We start from the raw sequence: 6305 nt of genomic DNA, 5'->3' as shown, positions 1-6305 counted from the left end.
GTCTGTATTTGCTCGGCCCAACTGAGACAAGTATGCAAAAGGAGAAAAAACGATGCAAGTAACCAAACGCGCCCTTAGTTATGTATGAGTATGACCACAGAAGCATTTCTCCACGGTATGATAGTTGCCTGAATTGTGTGTCCTTGCGAGCAAAGAAACGTCGCATGAGAATCGCATGTCCATGGAAGCAACGATTTCTCCGTCAACTGCATTTGACTGAACGGTATTGATGCAAGTGTAGCACGCACTTAATGAAAGGACGACATTCTTGAGCAACTGAAACATCTAGTGGTAAAATTAAGTAGTGTGACACAATAAAAATGAAAAAGAAACTTGGTGTTTTTTTTATAAATTCGATCAATGTTAAAGAAGTTCGCCTTAAAAAAATTAATACATCGTATAACTACTAAGGGCCTCTTTGATTCGTAGGACATGTAAAATGTAGGATAAGGAAAACATCGGAATGAAGTGGCATTATATCTTCAATGCGACAGGACTAGTATGGTCGTTTGATAGTGCATAGAAAAACCGTAGGATTCTTCACATGAGATTAGAGTGGATGAAAATTATCCTATGAAAACTAGTACAAATTAATCCTACAGATTGTAATCCTACGAACCAAACAAGCTACATAGTTAACAAATCCTAAGGATTGGAACCCTCCAAAATCTTTAGGAATCATTTGAATAAAAGATGCCCTAAGCCAGCATCACCTCAGCAAAACGTACCCATCGACATATCACCATGCCCACATACATGCTAGCAGCAAATTAAACGGTTGCTTTGTAAAATCAACTGCAAAATGAACTAAGCTGGCTACTGCTTTTAAGATATTTTTTACCACATCTTTTGATAAGGTTTTTAGTAAGGATTACCCTTTTTAATAAATTTTCTTCCATTTTACCTCATTTAACTAGATTAGTATCACATTTTACCTTTTTAATTTGACACGTGTTCCTTCATACTGGACGCACCTGTCAATGCACATGTGGCGTGCGGGTTTACTTCCGAAAGTTTTTTCTCCGTTCAGCAGATTAGTTGGATATTCTTTTGCCATATTCATTTTGGAGTACATAATGATTAGTGATCTGTTTCTTAAGAATGAAATAAAAAATGCTCGGTTTTTATTTACTCTTCATATTAGTTTTGTCCTAAATTAAATTTTATAAAGTTTGACCGACTTTATAGAAAATAATATTAATACAAGTATACATGATGTGAAAATATATTCAATGAAGAATCTAATAACACTGATTTGGTATTGTAGATGTTAATTATTTTCTTTAAAAGCTATCTTGCGAACGTTCGCTAGGGGGCCAATTCTGACGAACGCGCTCTCTCCCGCCGGATTCGTTTGCACGAATCTTGGTGCGGGATTGGAGCCACTTTTGACTGTTAAACTAGCCATGCACCCAAAAATTTTTTTTCTCTTTTTTCACTAGATGACAGTTTTTCTAGATAATATTAACATGGGAGTTTATAATTTTTACAAACTATGTCATATGGAATTTTCAAAGAAAATCATTTTCTTCTTTTGTTTCACAAGTAAACTTTGCTTTTGTGCATGGCATTTTAATTATTTAAGAGATGGCATCTTTTATTACTAAGAGATGACATTTTAATTATTAACAGATGACATTTTTTATTAAGAGATGGTAATTATTTTATTAATAAATGTCTTTTTTTATTAAGAGATGGTATTATTTTGTTTAATAAGATAAAACATTCTTTATTTATTAAGAGATGGCATTTTTTATTTATTAAGAGATGGCAATTTTTGTTTTTTAATAGATGTAGTTTTTATTTATTGGGAGATGGCATTTTTATATTATTAAGATATGTCATTTTATTATTTAAGAGATGGCGTTTTTTGTCATGGCATTTTTTTTCCTCTTTGTTGATATGGCTACTCAGATTATAGACCACGACAAGTTTTAAATCCATGTTTTTAACACTAATGGTTAATTTTGATATTCGAGGGCGACGTTTTTCATAAATTCTTACATGGCATTTCAAAATTTAAATTTTCTCTGTTTTTATAAGAATTTTTATGCCATTTTATTTATAAAAAGGCAGTTAACTAGCCCTTTTGGGTCAATTGGGTCACCTTGGCCACCGCACGGCGAACGAATTGCTTGTGCGGTCCTCCTCGCTGGAGGTCGAATACCAGCTATTGGGGTCCCAATATTTTTTATAAATTTAGTTAAAGTTTATAAAGTTTGGCTTATGACAAAGTTATTATACACACTTAATGTCTGGACGTGTCTACGGACATTTGCAGAGAGAAATGCGTTGGAGATGCCCTTACACCCTACAATGTCGTCCAAGCAGCAGTGTGTTTCCATTTCAAGCCATGTGTGGGTTGTACGGGTAGCGTCTCTTTCTCATCAGATTGTTCATTTTCACATACACTAACATTATAAAATGCTCCAGTAATATTTGTTGTGAACATTGATCGTACACATTTTTTATAAAAAGCGTTTTTATTAACTTAAAATGTAGCATCAAGCGAATACAAAACATGATGATTTCATGCACACAACCAATTTGATTGTATACTACTTCATCCATTTCAAAATAGATGACCCAACTTTATACTAACTTTGTACTAAAGTTAATACAAACAGTCTGTTGGAAAGGGATCACTCTCTGATTCTGCTTCAAGTCCTGTGCGTGCCTGTTTCGAAGAATGCTATTCGCTCTAGTGTCCTGTGCCTGTTTCGAAGAATGCTATTCGCTCTAGTGTCCTGTGCCTGTTTCGAAGAATGCTATTCGCTCTAGTGGAAAAAGTAGCGATTTATGAAGTTGAGTCATCTATTTTGAAACGGAGGGAGTACTTATTACTCATATCCATATGGAAGCAAATCCATCGACATGGCATGCTACGTGTGCAATGGCAGGTGGACTAGCATGACAGAACATGCATGCACAAAAATTAAAGACACGATAAAATGTGGCGTAAGTTTAGTTAAATTGTGTAACATGAATGGAAATCCATCTAAAAATGACAAAATAGGGGATAGAAGGTGAAATTAACTCTAAACATTAGCTCAAATTTGTTTGAGCTTGAAATCCATCAATTCAAGAGGCACGTACTGCCCATTGACATCGCATGAGTGTGAGCGGTGCCAAACTCCGACGATCTCGATCGACTGGGACGACGCTGGTGAAGCCATCATCGTAGAGGATCCGGAGCTCGTGGGGAACCTCACGAGGGTGCTCGTTCTGGAGGACGACGCGGACGGTGGAGAGGTCGGGCGCCGCGAAGCAGGCCGGGTCGATCTCGCGCACGAACCCGAACTGGCTGCAGTTGTCCCTGACCATCTCCTCCGTGCGCTGCTCGACGGGGTAGGCGCGCATGCAGCGCCGCGTGGACGAGGTAGTCGTTGGAGACCCGCCGGACGTTGGGCGTCTCCGCCTCGCGCACGAGCCTCACGGTGACCCCGTCCAGCACGAACGGCTGCCGGCGCATGGCCGCCTCCCGGTGGTCGGGCGCGCGGAAGCGCACCGCCATGTCGCCATGGCAGGTGGCCGGGACCGGGAGGAGCTCGAAGTTCTGGGGCAGGTCGAGCGCCAGGGTGCGGAAGGCGCGGCGGATGAAGGGCCCCGGGTCGGCGCGGCAGGGGGCCTCCGGCGGCGTGATGTACGCGTGCGCGAAGCGCCGCGCGTGGTAGAGCGCCTCGGGGTCGCGCTCGCGCTTGAAGTTCTTCATGTACACCTTGATCGACTCCGGGCGCTCCGTGCGCGGCGGAAAGGCCAGGCGGACGGCGGTGGCGGCCGGAGGGCCGTCGAAGTACACACGGGTGACGAAGGCCGGGCGGTCTGTGGGGATCTCCAGCGCCGTCGCGCCCTCCGGCATGGCGCGGTGGGCGCCGGCCGGCGGCATCTTGGTCGGTGAGCTGGAAGTGCTGATGGAAGGAGGCTACGTGGGTGATGCGTTGGATGGGAGGCAGGAGCTGTGAGGGTACATATATGGTCACGGCGTTGATCACGGAGGCAAGAGATGGGAAGGAATTGGTGTGCGCAGTTATAATGGCAGACGGCGTGCGTCGCGGGATTTTGCATTTCGGCGGCAGACTTTGGAACCGCGGATTCTCGGGCCGGGCTGGGGTTAGCGTGATCCGCCATTCCATGAGAGGGCTTTGCATGTTTGACTCCCCATTGATTTCGTCGAGTAGTTCTTTCCAATTTTCAGGTCGGTCGGGAGTTCTCACAGTACAAGAGAGAATGAAGTTGGGACTGTCAATTCACCATTTACCTTAACAGAATGGCACCAGACACTTTTACTCGCAGCCATTGGATTAGGAATGAGCGGACAGATCTCCTTCAATCATCTTCTACCGTTCATGTTCTTCCTCCTTCCCCTGCAGCCTACCCAGCCCTGACCGCCTACCACCACCCCCTTTGGGCGATGGGCGCTGCCACGCGTTGCCTCGCCGCCCCACCCTTCCCTTGACCTCATCCCATCGTCGTGGTGGCCGCCTCCCTCGATCATCCCTCCAGCCATACCCCGATGAACAACCCTGGAACCCCCCCCCCCCCCCCTCCCGTGTTAGTTTCGAACTCGATCCCGCCAGCCATCGCTGGCACCCGCGCTCGTACACAGCTCGGCCTCGTCGTGGCTAGTGCTTCTCACGCCGTTCCCACCTTCGGTCTCGTGTTTCACAGAAAAGTGATTGACGCCACACAAAAATTCAGGTACCTCATGTTTAGCAAGTGTGAATAAATATTCTAATTAACTGTAGGTTAACAATTATCACAGTGTACAACACTAGCACATGCACGTGCTCAAGCAGCAAATATTGAAGAATATAGTCGTGAAGCTTTAAGATTAACAAGGTCCACTTAGGCGGGGCGCACACGTTGATGAGGTGATGGACAACAGGTGGAGAAAATGGCAAGGGGACAGGGTGAAACTGGTGGCGGCGGTAGTTTTGAAGGTGTGATGGAGAGGGGAGGCATACATGGCGCCGAAGCTCAACACGAGGTGCACGGGCCACTCGGGGTGGCACGTGCTGTTAGTTGGTCAGCGCCAGGACGGAGAGAGTGTGAGGGGATGGAAGGGGTGCGGGGCGGTGAAGCAGGGTTTGCCATGGTGCAAGTATAGGTTGGTCAGTTGCTTTTGCGCCAAATGTGGGCTAGAGGGGGAAAGGAGTGAAGAATAGAGTTACGCCAGAGGCTGACTTGTGGGTCCTTGGACCCATTAGCACGAAGAGGAAGAGCCGTGGGCCCACTTGTGATAAGAGGAGAGATAGGGATGCTGCAAGGCTAGGCGAGGGAAGGAATTGAGCTAAACCTCACATGCCAAATGTTTTTCAACAGATGAGCTTTCGATGTTTAGCTCAAAATTGGTAGTATGTTCTAGATGTCAAATAGATAGAAGAGGGAAAGATGCACACCCGAGAATTATGTGATAATTTTGGATGATTTTTTATCAAGGCATTGATCTTTTTTTTTGATTTGGCTAATTTATATATATATTTCCAATTTTGGTTTCACATTTTCTAACCTCGGCTATACCTCAAAAATAATGTTAATTGTTTTTTTTTGTACTTTTAGTTACAACATGGTTTTGGGGAATTAAAAGGGGCTATTGAGTTTTTTGCCAAGATAATTTAAAATGATTTTTTACCCGCGGAACATGGTCATGGTATAGATTTGGGGTGGTTTTTTCAATAAGCAAAAAATATAAGACTCAAGTAAGCTTCAAAAAGTTTATTCATAGGTGACAGGGTACATGCATCTAGTCAGGCGAATGCCTGGCCGGAGTTGGCGAAGGGAAACAGATCATATGTGCGAGGAACTAGTCATAGGATCAACTACCCCTCATCAATGTGGTGCGCCCAGATTACCCAGCGTCCCTTTCGGCAGAGACCAACATGCACTGGCAGCGACACCATGGGAAAGCGCACATGTAGTGAAAAGGGCTGAGGGCCATCTGTGCTGCGTACTACTGGTAGAGTAGAGGTGAGCACCCAGCCCTATGCATGGACTAAGACCTCTGCCGCAACAAACCACATCACTGTTTTTCTACCTCAAAGCCACACTGGTAGATTGGGTGTGTGTGTGTGTGTGTGAGTTGGGGGTTGGGGGGGGGGGGGGGGGGGGCGGGGGGGGGCGTATATTACTAGTCATAAAATAGCAAAACGATAATACCTCTGTTCACTTTTAAGACTGTTTTAGGAAGTTCAGACAACCCCCATAGCAATTCAAAATCAGCTGTCTAAAGCGTCTTATAAAAAGGAACGGAGGGAGTATCAATGATCACATGGTAAGACATTTCACCAATAGTAAATAAACAAAAC

At 44.6% G+C, this 6305-nt stretch overlaps 1 pseudogene; it reads right to left on the bottom strand.

The window, feature by feature from the left end:
• Nucleotides 1–3050: 3050 nt before the first annotated feature.
• LOC147973567 (uncharacterized) lies at nucleotides 3051–4381 on the bottom strand (annotated as a pseudogene).
• Between the last annotated feature and the right edge of the window lie 1924 nt (nucleotides 4382–6305).

Source organism: Triticum urartu, chromosome 5A, assembly GCF_056163025.1.
Source record: "Triticum urartu cultivar PI428250 chromosome 5A, HENAU_Tu73, whole genome shotgun sequence".
NCBI classification, from domain to species: domain Eukaryota; kingdom Viridiplantae; phylum Streptophyta; class Magnoliopsida; order Poales; family Poaceae; genus Triticum; species Triticum urartu.
Note: the sequence above shows the minus strand (reverse complement) of the source record. Positions and strands in the feature narration are given on the sequence as shown.